The 17,545-nt window shown below is 43.1% G+C and overlaps 1 protein-coding gene across 1 annotated transcript in view; it reads right to left on the reverse strand.

Annotated features, from left to right (window-relative positions):
- Positions 1–11,517, reverse strand: part of LOC126998835 (uncharacterized) — a 111,375-nt gene extending 99,858 nt beyond the window's left edge. Inside the window, exon 1 of the mRNA XM_050860979.1 lies at positions 11,256–11,517. The gene's annotated coding sequence lies outside the window, so the exon portion shown is untranslated. The remainder of the gene's footprint in view (positions 1–11,255) is intronic.
- Positions 11,518–17,545: the final 6,028 nt, after the last annotated feature.

Genomic DNA, 17,545 nt, shown 5'->3' on the forward strand with positions numbered 1-17,545 from the left:
TCCCACTACGCGTTTTTGCCAGACTCATTAGGACAAGTCTATGATTAGCAACAATTACCGGCAAGTTATATATAAATACTAACGGTGAGACGGAGGGAGGGAGGAGGCAGGGAGAGGGAGGGAGAAAGCAGGGAGAGGAAGGAAGGAAGGAGACTGAGAAGTGAAGTGATAAACAAGACAAGAAGAGAGATGAAGAAAATAAGAGAAATGGGGGTAACGAGAGAAAGAAAGGAGGAAAAAAGGAAGGGAAAGGATGTGATAGAAAAGCAGAAGAGGGAAGGGTGGAAAAGAAAGGAGGGATTGAAAAGATAAGGAAAGAAGGGAATGAGAGAGACAGGAAGGAAGGAAGCAAGGGAAGGAAGGGAGAAAGAGAGGAGGGGAAAAAGTGAATGAGAGAGAGAGAGAGAGAGAGAGAGAGAGAGAGAGAGAGAGAGAGAGAGAGAGAGAGAGAGAGAGAGAGAGAGAGAGAGAGAGAGAGAGAGAGAGAGAGAGAGAGAGAGAGAGAGAGAGAGAGAGAGAGAGAGAGAGAGAGAGAGAGAGAGAGAGAGAGAGAATACACAGACGAGAGGGAGGGAAAGGATCACCAAGAAGGAAAGTGAAAACGAGGGAAAGAGAAGAGGAAAAAGAGGAAGAGGAAGGAGGGGGAGAGAGGAAGGAAGGAGGAAGAGGAGGAAGATGTAAACCGCTGTAAAAACGTGAGAAAGACCAGCTTTAATCTTCCTCCTCCTCCTCCTCAGGTCTCCTCTTCTTTTTTTTTTGTCTACTTGTTCTTATGCTTATTATTCTTATTATTACCATCATCATTTTTATCCCTCTCATTTATCCTCCTCCTCCTCCTCCTCCCCTTCCTCTATTTTTCTTTCTTTTCTTGCTCATTTCTCTTCTTCCTCCTCCTCCTCCTCCTCCTTTTCTTATTTTTCTTCTCTTGTTCATTACTCCATCTCCTCCTCCTCCTTCTCCTCCCCACCGCCTAATCTTCTTCCTCGTTCTCTTCTTTCCCCTCTTCTTCCTCCTCCTCCTCCTCCTCCTCCAACATTCCTTCCCCTCTCACCACCACCAGCACCACCACGTCCAACATTCCTTCCCCTATCACCACCACCACCTCCTCTAAAACATTCCTTTCCCCAACATCACCACCACCACCAACAACAACAACACCAAAACCGACCAATCCGAAAAATTCTTCCCCACCCCATCACCACATCCCTTACATTCCCTCTTTCTTACCACCACCATCACCATCACCATCACCATCACCATCACCACCACCACTATCACTATTCTATCCACCCTTAATATTTATCCACCCTTCACTATCCTCCGCAACACTATTCCACCCTTCCCTACTACTCTCCACACCACCATCATCATCACCACCACCACCAACACCACAGCCCTCCCCCCGCCCCCCCCCCAAAAAAAAAAAAAAAACCCCAGCAGAAAACATGTCTTGTCCTTGAACACGAACAGAGGAGGAGGAGAAGGTGAGGAGAAAAAAAACAACGAAAGGACAAAAAGAGGAGAAAAAAGAAGAAAAAAAAGCTAGTCAGACAAGGATAGACAATAGGAAAATCCGATACTGCTTGTGGTGGCTGCGGTTACGGTGGTGGTGGAGGTGGTAGTGGTGGAGGTGGTGGAGGTGGCAGGTGGTGGATTGTAAAAGATCAGGGAAAAAAGTGGGAGGGGAGGATGAGGGGAAGGAAAACGGATGAAGAGAAATGATGTGTGTGTGTGTGTGTCTGTGTGTGTGTGTGTGTGTGTGTGTGTGTGTGTGTGTGTGTGTGTGAATTGAGTTGGAAGATAAAATGAGGAAAAGACTAATGAAAGAGGAAAAAGGAGGGGAAAGGAAGGAAGGGGGGGGAGAGAGAGAGAGAGAGAGAGAGAGAGAGAGAGAGAGAGAGAGAGAGAGAGAGAGAGAGAGAGAGAGAGAGAGAGAGAGAGAGAGAGAGAGAGAGAGAGATGATGAATTAATGAAGTGATGAATGGGTGAAGAAGGGAGAGAGAGAGGGAAACGAGAAACAGATGAGAGAAGAAGGAAGGGAGGAAGGAAAGGGGAAGAAAGAAGGAAGGCAGGAAGGTAGAAGAAGAAGGTAAGAAGGAAGGGAGGGAGATAGGAATGAGAGAAGAGATGGAGGGAGAGAAGGAGGAATGAGAGAGGGATGCATGAAGGGAGGCAAGGAGGTAGAGATGAAAGAAAAAAAGGGAGGGAGAGAGAGAGAGAGAGAGAGAGAGAGAGAGAGAGAGAGAGAGAGAGAGAGAGAGAGAGAGAGAGAGAGAGAGAGAGAGAGAGAGAGAGAGAGAGAGAGAGAGAGAGAGAGAGAGAGAGAGAGAGAGAGAGAGAGAGAGAGAGAGAGAGAGAGAGGAAGGAAGGAAGGAAGGGAGAGAGGGATGAAAGAATGAAAACAGGAAGGTATGAAAAAAACAATGAATGAAAGAAGGGAGGCAGGGAAGGAGAGCTTAAAGAAGGGAGGCAGGGAGGGAAGAAGGGAGGGATGAAGATATGTGGAAAAAAAGGGAGACAGGGAGGTAGAAATGAAAAAAAGAAAGGAAAGAAGATAGGAATGAGAGAAGAGATGTAGGGAGAGAAGGAGGAAGTGAGAGAAGGATACAAGAAGGGAGACAGGTAGAGAGCTGAAAGAAGGAGGGGAGGGAGGGATGAAAGAATGAAAACAGGGAGGTCCTTTAACTGATAAATACCCAAGAAAAAGACCAAGATATAGTAGAAAAAAAGAAGGAAGGCAGAGAGAGTTAAAGAAGGGAGGCAGGGGGGAGAGTTTAAAGCAGGGAAGCAGGGAGGGAGAGTTTAAAGAAGGGAGGCAGGGAGGGAGAGAGATGAAGGAAGAAAGGGAGGGAGGGAGGGGGGGAGGGAGGTCCAGGAGGTAGGTAGGTTAGCATGCCGTGATCTCAGGTACTCAGCCGAGAATGTTTGGTTCACACACCTGGCCAACCCTCCTCCAGCACTCCCTTCCTCCCTCACTCACTCCACTCCCTCCTCTCTTACTCCCTGCTTCCACTTCTCCATGCACCATCCCCTTCTTCCCTTCCTCTATTCCTTCAGCACTCCCTTCCTTGTTTCTTTTCTCCTTCCTCTCTATTTCCTTATTCCTCCTTTCATTGCTCCCTCTTTCCCTCCCTCTGCACACTTTAGAAATCTCCTTCTGGCAACATTTTCTTAATTTCCTGTTTTATACTCTCTCTCTCTCTCTCTCTCTCATAAACAAACACCTTTCCTCTTTGCTTTCTCTCCTTTAACCCTCCTCCTCCTCCTCCTCCTCCTATGCTCCAGGGAAGGCTCGGAGCACGGAAGACTCAAAGGTGATAATGATGATAAATAGAAGGAGGAGGAGGAGGAGGAGGAGGAGGAAAGCGTAACCAAAGTGCCAATTTTTCTTTTTCATTCTCGATGTCTCACGATAAAAATGCCTTGTTACTGTACATTTCATTCCTTATCATTATTATCAATATTACTATTATCATTATTATTATTATTATTATTATTATTATTATTATTATTATTATTATTATTATTATTTTTATTATTATTATGTATCACTGCGATTTTCTGCTCCAATTTTCCTTTATCGATAAAATGAGACAGATGAACACACACACACACACACACACACACACACACACACACACACACAGCGACCTTCATGACCTCACCTTAAAGTAGCATCCTCTCTCTCTCTCTCTCTCTCTGACCCTATGATCTTTCCTTTGTGTCATCATCCATTGACCTCTCTCTCTCTCTCTCTCTCTCTCAATAGTACTGGATTCTTTCGGTCACGTGTTTCGGAGTCATTGTGTTATTTTTTTTTTAAACATGCAGTCGCTTGGGCACGAAGGAAGAGGAAGAGGAGGAGGAGGAGGAGGAGAGAAAGGATCAAAGGAGAAGAAACGTGTAGCAAAAGATAAAAGAAAACATCAACAACAACAACAACAACAACAAGAAAAAAGGAGGAAAGGAAGAACTAAAAAGGAGGAGGAGGAGGAGGAGGTAATAAAAGGGAAAAGAAAGAGAAGCAAAAGCAAAGAAAAAAAAGAAAAGGAGGTAGAAAAGAAGAGGAGGAGAAAGAATGAAAAATAAAGGAGGAGGAGGAGGAGGAGGAGGAAGAATGTTCGTTCAGTTACTTCGTTTGCTTCCCCCCCCCCCCTCTCTCTCTCTCTCTCTCTCTCCTCCTCCACCTAACCTTCTGCGGAGTTCAAGGTCACCCACACCTACTCCCTATTCTCCCTTCCTATCCCCCCCTCCCCGCTCCTTCCCACATTCCGCCTTCGCTCCACTCCTACAGCCACCACACCTCCAGATCCACCTCCACCTCTATGTTTGGGCAACTCCGCTCCTCCGCCTGTACATTCCTCCACCTCCACCACCAAGATACGGAGAGGGAGAAGAAAAGAAGAAAAAGAAAAACTACAAACAACAATAACAGCAATAATAATAGGAGTAAAGAGGATAGGATGAACTTAGGAGGAGGAGGAGGAGGAGGAGGAGGAGGAGGAGGCAGCGAAAGATGAAAGAAAATGAAGTAAAGATAAAGAAGAAAAAAAGGATATACAGTAAGGGAGAGTCACCACCACCATCACACTTTAGTTCAGCACGCCGCCGCAGTTGACAGAGGGCAGCACTTGTCTCTATGCGCAAGTAGAGGGCGACACTTTACTGCCTATTTATTCATCAAGTCCTTGCTTTGTCTGGTGTTTAAATCGCTTTGCTTCCTTACTTACTTCACATCGATAATTATTACAAAGCCGTCTCTATCCTTTTTACTTCTGGTAGCTTAAATATCATGACAAGAATACGCTCACCTGGTTTCAAAGTAGTTTAATTAAATTCCATTCACAAAAATACATCGCCAAGAAGAGAAAAAAATCACTTGATATTTTACTGAAGTTTCGATATCATAAAAAGACGTCGCCACAATAACGTTCACAACAATAAGGTAAAACAACAACTTCAAGAAGAACAACAACAGCAACAACAGCAACAACAGCAACGTGTGGTATCTCTCTGATCTAACTAAAGCTATCATTGTTTTCTTTTTCTTTTCTTTTCTTAACTCATCTTGCATCCTTCTCTTATTCACTTCTTTCGCCTTTTTGTGAGTCTCTCCTTATACTTAAATCTTCCTTATTACTTACTTATACTTGCTCTCATTCACTTCTCTCTCCTTATACTTGTTTTTTTACTCACTTCTCTTTCCTTATTCCTATTTCTTAACTTATCTTGTATCCTTTTTCTCTTATTCACTTCTTTCGCCTTTTTATGAGTCTTTATACTTAAATCTTCCTTACTATTTACTTATACTTGTTCTCATTCATTTCTCTCTCCTTATACTTGCTCTAATTCACACTTCTCTTTCCTTATTCCTATTTCTACTTTTTTTTCTCTCTCTCTCTTCTTCATCTCCCGCATCTTTGTTCTCCTCGCCCCCTTGATCTTGATAGCTTAACTTCCTTCCTCCTGCAAGCTATCCTCCTCCTCCTCCTCCTCCTCTACTTTCTCATCCTCCTTTTAAGAGTGAGAAGGGAGACAGCCTGGCGCCCAACCCTTCCCTCCCTCCCTCCCTCCTCCACACGCAACTCTCTCCTCCTCCTCCTCCACCTCCTCCTCCTCCTTCCAATTCTACAGTCGGTTCCAAAAGTTCATTTCTCTGTCATCTCTCTTTCTCGTTTGTTTCCTTCCTCCACTCACGCTTTCGGAAGGGAGGTGGAAGAGGAGGAGGAGGAGGAGGATTCGTTCTCCACCCTCTGAAAAAACATTATTATCTCTCTCTCTCTCTCTCTCTCTCTCTCTCTCTGCCTAGCCTCTTCCACACCCTCCTTCCTTCCTCCACCCCCTCCCCCCTCTCACAAGTCGTACCCAACATCCCCATCTCTCTCTCTCTCTCTCTCTCTCTCTCTCTCTCTCGTTCACTAACCTCTCTTCCGCCAGTGTTCCCACCTCCTCCTCCTCCTCCATCTCCACTACCTCCTCCTCCTCCATCTCCTCCTCCTCCTCTTTCATTTTAAAGCGTAGCGTGGCAGTGAGTAAAGAGGCAAGAGGGGGGGGGGGGGGAGAAGGGGAAGGGGAGGCTGGGGGATGAAGCAGGGAAGAAGGAAAGGGGTAGAAGAGGATGGGAAGAGAAAGAACAGAAGGTAGAGAGAAAAGGATAAGAAAGGGGAACAGGATAAAAAAAAGAATAAAAGACATGGAAAGAGAAGAGAATCAGGAAAGAGGGAGATAATGAAAGGGAAGGGAAGATAAAGAAAGGAGAAACAGGAAGGGGATGAAAGGGGAATAGAGAAACAACAGGAAAGAGATAAAATGGAGGAAGGAGAAAGACGGAGGCGAAGGGAAAACTTGAGATGATAAGGGAAGGAGAATGAAGAAAATGAAAGTAAAGGAAAAGGAAGGTAAGGAATGCGGAAGGAAAAGAGAAACAAGAAGAGGAAGGGGAAGATATCAGGTGATGCCCAGGTGTTTAATGAATAATTCAAAGTAACACACACACACACACACACACACACACACACACACACACACACACACACAGTAGTAGTAGTAGTAGTAGTAGTAGTAGTAGTAGCAGTAGTAGCAGTAGTAGTAGTAGAAGTAGTAGTTCGCCTCTCGTTCTCCCTGCTCAGGTCGGCCATCCTATGTCTCAGGGGCACCAGACACTCTGGCCCAAAAGCCACCACCATCTCCAATATGGACTATGAAGCCACAGTGGTGGAGAGTGACATTAGGGTGGGTCGGGAGTGACTTGAGTAGGGAAGGAAAGTGGGATCTAGACGTAATAGATGATAGGTGATTTAGTGTCAGGTAGTATTAGTGATATGGTTGGATGCCACAGTCATTAGCGAACAGAGTTGGGGCTAATGACCTCCAAGCTATGGAGCCCTCCATGATTATGTGTCGGGAAAATAAACATGGGTGGAGGTATCATTTATGTTGTGTAGTAGTAGTAGTAGTAGTAGTAGTAGTAGTAGTAGTAGTAGTAGTAGCACCTCATCTAAAACTACTCATGCTTGTTATGTAGGACTTGATTGTTGCTGTTATTTTTATTCTTTCTTCTCAATTCTCTTCACTTTCTGCTTCCTCTAATCGTAAACAAAACTCCCTTACGACCCACCGATCCTTCCCTCACACCTTGCAGCCTACACTACACACCCACAGCCACCTCCATCCCCTCACGCCACATCACATCAACCCGCTCCTTTCACGCCTCAAGCAGTCACATTCCACCCTTTCGTGACCCCTTGACAAGTGCCCTCAGCCTCGATCCCCTCCTTTCATTATAACCAGCCCCGCCCAGCCCTTGCATCATCATCATCATCATCAAAGCAATCAGTTACATTTAGTTCACTGCAAGACAAAAGCCTTTCCAAACGTTCTCCACTCTCTCTCTCTCTCTCTCTCGTAGAATGATAACTGAGAATTTAACTCTTAGGTCACCTCGATGTTACTTTCGCCGCTGAACTACATTGATAACCCCCCAGCCAGAGAGACATCTTTTAAAACAACAAATTATTCACCCTCGACATATACATAATGCTATGAATAACTTATTTTCGTTAAGTGCAGTGAAAATTAGTCACACACTGCTAAAAACAACACAAGATCGCTTAAGATGCTGTAAAATAAATATAAAGAGGACAGAATGAGGTTAGTTGCTGGGTGGTGGATGGGGCAGTGGAAGAAGGGGTGTGGAGAGTACTAGAGCGATGGTGAAAGGGAGGGGGTCGGAGGGGGTAGCGGTGGTTGTGGTGGTGAGTGGTGGTCAGTGGGGGATGCAGGATGTGGTGGTGGTGGTGGTGGTGTGGCGAGTAGGGGTAGAGGAGGAGGAAACACTGGGGCACAAGCTTGAGGTAAAGGTGGTCAGTGGGGCATGGCGGAGGTGGGAGAGGTGGTGGTGGTAGAGGTTGGTACAGGTGGTGGTGGTGGTGGAGGCGGTAAAGGAGGGCCGTGCTGGGCGTCACGTATCCTGCTCACCGCCCAGTCCCACGCCACAGGCCGCCAGCTTTGTGCGAGGCCAGGAGGGGGACTTGATGCGCATGAGCCTAAGACTATGAGGAGTCCACAAAAAGACAGACGGCATACAACGGTGACTTTAACTCTTTCAAGAGGGGAGCATCAAGACACCTCTCCTAATAACTCTGGCCTCTCTAATTCGGAATCTTCATCTGATCACTATTTGCGGGAACGGCACCATTTTCTTTTGTCCTCTCTTTTTAGCACCACTGAGCTGCCTCCTTTTTTTGCTACAAAATACAATAAAAGCACCAAGCCTCTCTGCCTATGAATATTACTAACCTATCTTGACGGTGTCTATCGTATTTGCGTTCACCATATGACTGCCAAGGCTGTTTCACTCATTCACCATTCTGTTAGCAAACCAATTCATGCTTATCTTTATTATAACTTAATTTAATTGACTTAAACCACTTTATTACTAAATCAAATTTTGCTTATCTTATATTAATTTCATATATCTTACTTAAACCATTGCTACGAATCCTATTCTGCTCTCCAACTACGAGAAGATTATTGACATCATCCGAGCAATACATTCACTTCACTTATAATCTTAAATTGTCTCTCGGCACGCTTCGCCTTTCCAGAGGACGAAAATTTTGACGTTTCAGCCTATCACTGTATGTCAAGTTTCACAACCCACCTATTTACACATCTGAGACATTTAAGTTAGTTCAGGTGGTTATACTTAAAGGAAATAAGCCTAGTCTTCTTCCTCATCTGTCCTTAAGAAAATACACAGGTCCTTACACACACACACACACACACACACACACACATGTCTACACGATGATTTATTTTCCAACCCCTTCCCTTCTCCCCCCCCCCCAAACACACACACACACACACACACACACACACACACACACACAAACTCGCTTAAGGAATAATATCCTTGCATGAGAGACACACGTGACAAAAGAAGGAAAAAAAGGAAGGCGACGCCACAGGCAAGTTAAAACCAGATTTTTTTTTTTTTACTTTTATCTTCAACACTTTATAAGCACCTGACCCCTTCACCCCATCTCTCTCTCTCTCTCTCTCTCTCTCTCTCTCTCTCTCTCTCTCTCTCTCTCTCTCTCTCTCTCTCTCTCTCTCTCTCTATAAATCTATTGAACCTGTGAGACGTAATTATTTTTGAGTGAAGAATACTTTTTTTCAGACCTTTCTATTTCTATTTCTATTTTTTAGGAACACTGATTTATGGAGGTGTCTCTGCTTATGTTCTCCAAGGGGAAGAGTAATATTTTTGGGGGGAGGAAGGGAAGAAAGATTATTAGTTTATGAGAACCTCGCTTTTTTTTTCTCTTTTTCGATCCTGTAATCCCATAAACAAGTATCCTGGTGTATTATTTATGTATATCTCTTTTTGTATTTCTCATGTGGTAAGTATTTTTTTTTTTACAGCAAAGGAGACAACACAAGGGCACACAAAAAAAGGAAACAATAAAAAAAAGCCCGCTACTCGTTGGTCCTGTAAAGAATCCGAAGAGCTGTGTGTGTGTGTGTGTGTGTGTGTGTGTGTGTGTGTGTGTGTGTGTGTGTGTGTGTGTGTGTGTGTGTTTTGCGAGCACATACGAAGCAGGTGTCCCTCCGTCTGTTCGTCCGTCCGCTGATTAGTAGTAAAATGAATGATAAGAACCACCACAAGTCATGTCAACGGGCTCTGAAGCGATAAGTGCTTTTTTTGCTTTCTTTCTTTTTTGTTACATTTATCAGCGTGTGTGTCTTGTCTGAGTGGCTGTGCACGCGTAATGTGTCTTGTTATCTGTGTTTCTTTGTCTGTCTGTTCGTTTTTGTCTCTTTCTGTCTGTGTCTGTTTCTCCTTGTCCTCTTTTCTTAGTCTGTCCTTCTGTTCATATCTGTTTTTGTCTGTTTGTCTGGTTTTTCTCTCTCGTTATCTTTGCACATTCCAGTTATAGTGTCCGTCAGTGTGTTCTTTTGTCTGTATATCTGTCTGTCTGTCTGTCTGTCTCTACTAATCTATCAGTCTATATAGTATATACCTATCTCTGTACATACCAGTTAGTATTTATCAGCTTTCCAACTTTCCCTTTCCCCTTCATCATTTTTCCTCCTCCATCATTTTTTTCTCCCCTTCGACGTAAACGGGGCATCTCTCTCTCTCTCTCTCTCTCTCTCTCTCTCTCTCTCTCTCTCTCTCTCTCTCATGGCCGCCAGCAAAGTGAGCGCTCCACGACAATCAACTTATATCCGCCGCTCTCTCCCCTTGACCACTTATCACTTATCACTCCATTTACTCTCTCTCTCTCTCTCTCTCTCTCTCTCTCTCTCTTTCCTGCATACATTAACCTCCCTATGAATTACTGTCTTTATCTATGTTTTTTTATTTGTCTTTTTTTTTTATTTCTCTCATCTTTATTTGCTTCTCTGTTTATCTTTCCTTTTCTTGATCTTTCTCCTCTACATCTATTTATCTCTTTCACGGTCCTTTTTTTTTTTTTTTTGCTTTTTTACGGCTTTGAGATGGAAGGCAAAAAAATAATAATAACGGGTGAATAAACAAATAAATAAAAGTAAATAAATAAAGTTGGGTAAATAAGAACAACAGAGTGCAGATAAAAGTATCAACCCACCACCACCACCACCACCACCAACAACAACAACAACGACAATAACAAGAACAGAAAGGATGTGCAAGTGGGGTTCTAATGGTGAGAGCGTGTATGCGGAAAGATCTTGACACACACACACACACACACACACACACACACACACACACCAGGATGTAAGTGATTGTTTGATAGCTTCCGGAGTACACGCCTTGTTGCTACTCTCCTACTGCGCTGTGATGGTAGTAGTAGTAGTAGTAGTAGTAGTAATGACAGGAGGAAGAGAAGGAGGAGGAGGAGGATAATTTGTTGCTATTATTGTTGTTTCTGTCGTTATTCTTCCTCTAAATGAAAAGTTACGAGAGAGAGAGAGAGAGAGAGAGAGAGAGAGAGAGAGAGAGAGAGAGAGAGAGAGATGACTGACCCTCCCGCCGTGACTTCAACGCTGTTAGTCAAGAGTGGCCTTGACGCTGGTCGTGAATTCGTGAACGCCACGTCTGAAATTTTGACGTGTGTGTGTGTGTGTGTGTGTGTGTGTGTGTGTGTGTGTGTGTGTGTGTGTTAGTGTTGGATTATGAGAAAATGCACAAACTAAAAACACTGAAATACTAGTAATACAAAAAATAATGAAAAGAAATGAACAAAAACTGAAGAACACTTACCATCAAGCACAAAATCCATCGTTGACACAACACTCAAATATACCGGAAAAAAAATGCGTCAAAACTTCTCGCACGAGTCACAACACGGAGAAGAAAAATCGTACAAAACTTCTGAATCACCGCGACACACTCCCTCACACACGCGCGCGCGAAGTCCAACAAGAGCAGCACCACACACACCGACGTCAACACAACCACGCCGGAACACACCTCGTCAAGGACTAACAGAGACTGGGACCGGCTTTGGATGACTGACCCGAACCACGTAGTCCACCCCACTAGCTCTGACCTCTTATATACGGTGGTGGTGGTGGAGGTGGTGGGTTAACACTTTATGCCCGAAGTACGATAATAACACGTTCCATGGTCACCTCTGTGGACATGACCCCTTGGCTTCCTTTCTCTCGCTTTTCAGAACTCCCAGATGAGGCAAGAAGAGTGTGGGAGGATAGGAAAGGGAAGTGAAGGGTAGGGAAAGGAGGGGAAGGAAAGGGAGGGATTAGAAGAGAAGGGAAGCCATGGGATGACGTGGCAAGGAAACGAAAACAAGGGGAAAAATAAGGAAGGGAGGATATAAGGGAGGGTTAAATCACTCACAATGAGGTTTAGGGAGAAAGGGAAGGAAAGTGATAGGCAGGGGTAAGACAGGATAAAATACTGGTTACGTCTTATAAAGTTTAAAATCACATATAAAGGAGTAAAAAGACAGGAAGGGAAGGGAAAGGATGGGAAAGGAAAGGGAAGACAAGGGAAGGTAAGGAAAGGAAGGGGAAGGGAAGGGAAGGGAAGGAAAGGGAAGGAAACAAAAGGAAAGGAAAGGGAGAAGATTAAGTAAAAGGTAACATAAGTGAGTCATATATGGTGCACCTTACGAGCAAAAATATAGTCATGAAAAAAGCAAAGGAAAGAAACAATGAAGAAACGGCAAGGAGAGAGGAGAGAAGAAAAGGAGAGAAAGAGAAACGAGGATTAAGTAAGAGGTAAAATAAGAGTAAGTCATTATATGGTGCAACTTACGAGCAAAAAAAATATCAATACGAAAAAACAAAACAAAAATCAGAGCGCGTGAATTTCCAGCCGTAAACCTTGTCAAGCCACGTGCGGGAAGGTCAGAGGAGGTGAGAGAGATAAAGGTGGGCTGATAATTTTACGGCTGCATCGTGATAGAGATAGCGGGCAAAATAACGTTGAAGATAAAGTAACTGAATCACACACACACACACACACACACACACACACACACACACACGTGCACGAAAAAAAAGACACCATCCATCAGTCAATCAATAAGGAAACAAACAACGAACGCGTCATCCCTAAAATTGAAAACACACACAAGAAAACAATAGAAAAAAACAACAACAACTAATCAACGCGTGACCAAATATATAAAAGAGTAAACAAACAAGGGCGATAAGAATACGTGACCCCCAAAGCGTCCACTCAGCTGGAACTCCACATTAGGAAGGGCGGGTAAAGAAAGAAAGTTCAGTGATGCAGTTCTTCAAAGGAGGAGGAAGAGGAGGAGGAGGAGGAGAGGGAGGGGGAGGAGGAGGAGATCACCACCTGCGTAATATCACGTTTACAAGTGCAGTTCTTTAAACAAAGGTGTCGCCGCTAAGAATGTGTGTGTGTGTGTGTGTGTGTGTGTGTGTGTGTGTGTGTGTCCCTCCTGACCTCACGAGTTCTTGTCTATATCAATTATCGCTTCGTATAATTATCAGCCGCGTGTCTTGTAATCATCACCTTGTATGTCTATCGCTTCATCTATAGCACTGTGTGTGTGTGTGTGTGTGTGTGTGTGTGGTGTTACGGTATGTTTCACCAGACATATATCTACGTGACGCGCTGAACGTAAGATGGACTGAGAGAGAGAGAGAGAGAGAGAGAGAGAGAGAGAGAGAGAGAGAGAGAGAATGAACAGCACATGTTAATAGAAACAAAGTAAAACAATAACAATAGTGATAATAATAATAATAATAATAATAATAATAATAATAATAATAATAATAATAATAATAATAATAATAATAATAATAATAATAATAATAATAATAATAATAATAATAATAATAATAATAATAATAATAATAATAATAATAATAATAATAATAATAATAATAATAATAATAATAATAATAATAATAATAATAATAATAATAATAATAATAATAATAATAACAACAAGAGGAAGGAAAAGAAAACGAAGAAAAAGAGAAAATATGAAGAAAAAAAAACGAACACCACCACAAACAATTGCAGTGACAACAAACAGCAGCTCTAACAACACCACCACCACCACCAACAACAACAACAACAACACATCATAACAAACATACATATATACATGATATCCACCTCACACACTTTTATCGGCGTCGCAGACGCCGATCAACAGATTGTCCATCTTCTTGTTCTCTTCAAGTTGTTTTCCTGCCTTACTCATGCATTGTAGACATGACATTGTATAATAACATTTGTTAGTCCTGGTGAACCCTACAACATGGCATTATAAACAAAGTCAGCTTTTTTTTTCTTGGCCTGTGGCGCCGATAGGCCTTCATAGCAGGGCCTGATGGTCGGCCCCAGCCCGTTGTGGCGCAGGCAAGTGTCTATAGTGGCGCCCTCTTTACTTTTCAGCATTTTCCATTTTAGATCCCTAGTTGCATAATATAAATTGTTGGGGGGGATGTTGGAGGGTCATGCGACGCCGATCTAGCACAATTTTTTTGTGCTATTAACACTTGTTTTCATCATCACATTTCAACCAACACAGCCAGACTCTCTAAACGTAAGGAGGAGCAGAATCACCAGCTACGTGTACAGCCTAAATAGTGAGCCAAGCCCCCCGCACGCCCTGATCACGATGCTGCAGCCTCACTCAGTCTTGGCACCAGCTGCTCGCACTATTTGGGAAAGGTTGACTGAGGTCGCGGAACCCTGCGGCCACGTGCATTCGCTCACGTCCGCCCGAGTCTTTCTTTTCTTGTCTCTTCTTGGTGTGATGTCATCTAGTCCAGTTAGTCAGGAAGGCAACCTGATGGTGTATGTAGGTATGTAGGTGTTTTGATATTCAGGGTTGCTTATGCTCCATAATCTCCTTTGTTCTCTCTTTTTGGTGTGCTGTCATCTTATTTAGTAGGGGGAGCATGTAGGTGTTTTGATATCCGGTGCTTTCTACGCTCAATTTTCTCTTTTGTCCTCTCTTTTTGGTGTGCTTTTGTCGGCAGGCACAAGGTAGAGTATGTTGGTGATTTTCCGTGCTCGATTATCTCTTTTGTTCTCTCTTTTGGTGTGTTTCCGTCACCTTGATCCAGTTAGTCAGGCGGGCAAGAGGTGGAGTATGTAGGTGTTCTGATATTAGGTGTGTTCTATTCTCAATTTTCTCTTTTGTGCCCTCTTTTTGGTGTGTTGTCGTCATCTCAGTAGGGAGGCAAACAGGTGGTGTAACTGATTTGATATTCAGTATTTCCTATGCTTCAGTCTCTTTTGTCCTCTCTTTTTGGCGTGCTGTCGTTCAGTTAATTCAGTCGTTAGATCAGCTAGTTCAGTCGTCAGTTCAGTTAGTCAGACAGACAGGCACGGGCGTGGGCAAAGTGACAGGTGGAGTGATGATACGGTACATATTCATGCTTCCTATACTCAGTTCTCTCATTCGTTCTCTATATTTGGCTTGCTGTCGTCATCTTAGATACGTGCGTAGGTAATCAGGCAGGTGGAGTGATGAAACAGTACATATTCAGAACTTCCCGCGTGTGAATGTGTTTTGAGTGGTAAAGTGAGGGAGGTACATGACTCACACTCAACTCAGGACAATGAATAGGAAACGCGCAACGGTAAGCTATGTGCATACGTGCATCCTGATAAGTAATGCCTGTAGGAAAAGACACACTAGACTCGAGGGAATTTGGGTGAGGAAAGAGAGCGTGTTTGGTATTCCTTGCAGGCTAAAATGTATATCATCTTTCCATTACTTCTAATCTTCGTCTATTCAATATTAATTTGTTGTGTTGCTTCATCGTCTGTTCTGTTATATATACTTATTTAATAACATCTATATAACGTGACGCGACAAATGAGATGCGTATATATATTTTTTTTTTGTGTGTGTGTGTAGGCCCTGTAGGGGGAGTAAGATAATAACTATTTTGGTGAATGATACGGGACGCTATGGAGTAAGGCTAATCCTTGCTATGGAGGGCAAAGAGGATGGTTCCCCCATTCTAGATGTGTCTTGTCCTGATCAAACGTTCAAGGGGACAATGAATTTAGTGTATTATGATTAGATAAAGTATACATATATGCAATTTACCAAGGGTAATGTAATTAGTCCCATTATCCTAACGTTAGTAGTGGGTGGGGCAACCAAGATGATCTCTTTCTCACGCAACAAACTTTACGAAGAAAGGTTGTGATGTCTTATGTTGCATGTTCTCTCTCGAAAACGTCGCCTCCGATGGAAACTGATTTAATGTTTCAAAATACTTAAAGGTTTCACGGATGTTGATGAATCCAAATTGTTTGTAATTGATGATACGTCGTAAACGAAAAAGTGTTGCTGCACCAGTCTTTTTCTAATATTTTATTTTACCAACGTTACTGAACGAGAATGGAATAAGCTCTCATCTCTCTCTCTCTCTCTCTCTCTCTCTACACCCCCGCTCACTCATCTAGAGAAAGGCTGCAGGCTGAAATGATAAATGGCCTGCAGTGCCTTAAATTCAATCTGACAAAGAACCGTCCCATGTTTGTATCCAGAGAGAGAGAGAGAGCGAGAGGGAGGGAGAGACAACGGCGTGTGGATGACAGGTGCTGGGCGGAGGGCGGCGCCTGGCATCCCCGCCGCCACCACGCTGCTCACATCCGCTCGTGTACGCTGCACAGGGGGTAACAACACTGCCTGCTGTACTCACCACTCAGGCCGTTCTCCCCGTTGCCCCTGGACGAGCCCTCCATGCCCAACGTTTCCCCCGAGCGAAGAAATAATAATATATCCCGCGCTGGCCGCGTCTGACACGCACTTTGTTTTGGTGGGAACGTCACTGAGGCGTGACGTCACCACTCAAATCAGCAACTGGTTTTTGGAATATATATTTTTTAAGTGGTTGTTTTTTACAAACCAGATTGTTTACTTATAATGAAGTACTAGATACATACATATATATATATATATATATATATATATATATATATATATATATATATATATATATATATATATATATATATATATATATATAATAACTTTTTAATATCACGGAAAATGTGTAGTAATTTTTGGCGCAGTTTTTAAACATGCAAGCATCCTCAAGGCAGAACGAGGGATGGAAGTTGATCAGCCTGGCAGTCCTATATATAAGAAAAAAAAAGATACGGCCCATTGAAATTACAGTTCACGTCAGCTGCACCTGTAAAATCATGTGTCACTGTGTTAGGCAGCCTATCGAGGATTCTGGCCAAGACTGAGACAGCCTGTCCTACTTGAGAAACAAGAAGTTTTTAAAGCTTACGTATCAAGACATTTATATGAGCTTAGTGGGGGTGGCGAATGATATAATCCCTTGATGTATATATGATTAAAACATCAACGTCTGAGATGAAAAGCATTATGTATTAAAAGGTGACAAAGCTAGCTAAACATTAATTTGCTCATAAGCAATGCAAAGCCAGGAATCATGTTAGTCCACACAAGACCAAGAATGTTGCCTGTAAAACTATAGCAGGCAGTTTTGTGGTGCAGCAGTTTAGTCATATGAGAAGGGACCACTACTTTTCCTTCTCCCTCCCGATAACAAATGCACCATCTTCTAATTACTGACAGCCCTAAAGTGGTCTGGAATTTCCCAGGCCTCTACAGCTTTCATGCCAAATAGGACAAGTCAAGTAACAATTAACTTTTTTTAAACAGCGAGCTAACTTTGTTTCACACTGACTGTAGTTGATGTTAGGTATTTCTGTGTGATAAAATATGCTATTGGATATTTTTATTTGAACCCGACAACCAGATTTATGTAAAGAGGGATGCTGCTATGTAGGGTATGAGAGAAGTGATTCTGAAGGAATGGGGGAGGGGCAGGGGGAGGGGGGGATGTAGCAACTGACTGGATTGGATGGAAATAATACCTAACCATGAGGCAGCTAATTTGGTGATGTCTTCTTGAAGGAAATCCATATCCAAGGGGTTAAGGTGGTGCTAGAGCTTCCCAAGCCTCACAACTGTCACACCAAATTAGATAACAAATCAAGTACGTAACATGTAACCTTCCTTTGTGTTGCAGTAAAGCACCAGA

Source organism: Eriocheir sinensis, chromosome 15, assembly GCF_024679095.1.
Source record: "Eriocheir sinensis breed Jianghai 21 chromosome 15, ASM2467909v1, whole genome shotgun sequence".
NCBI lineage: Eukaryota > Metazoa > Arthropoda > Malacostraca > Decapoda > Varunidae > Eriocheir > Eriocheir sinensis.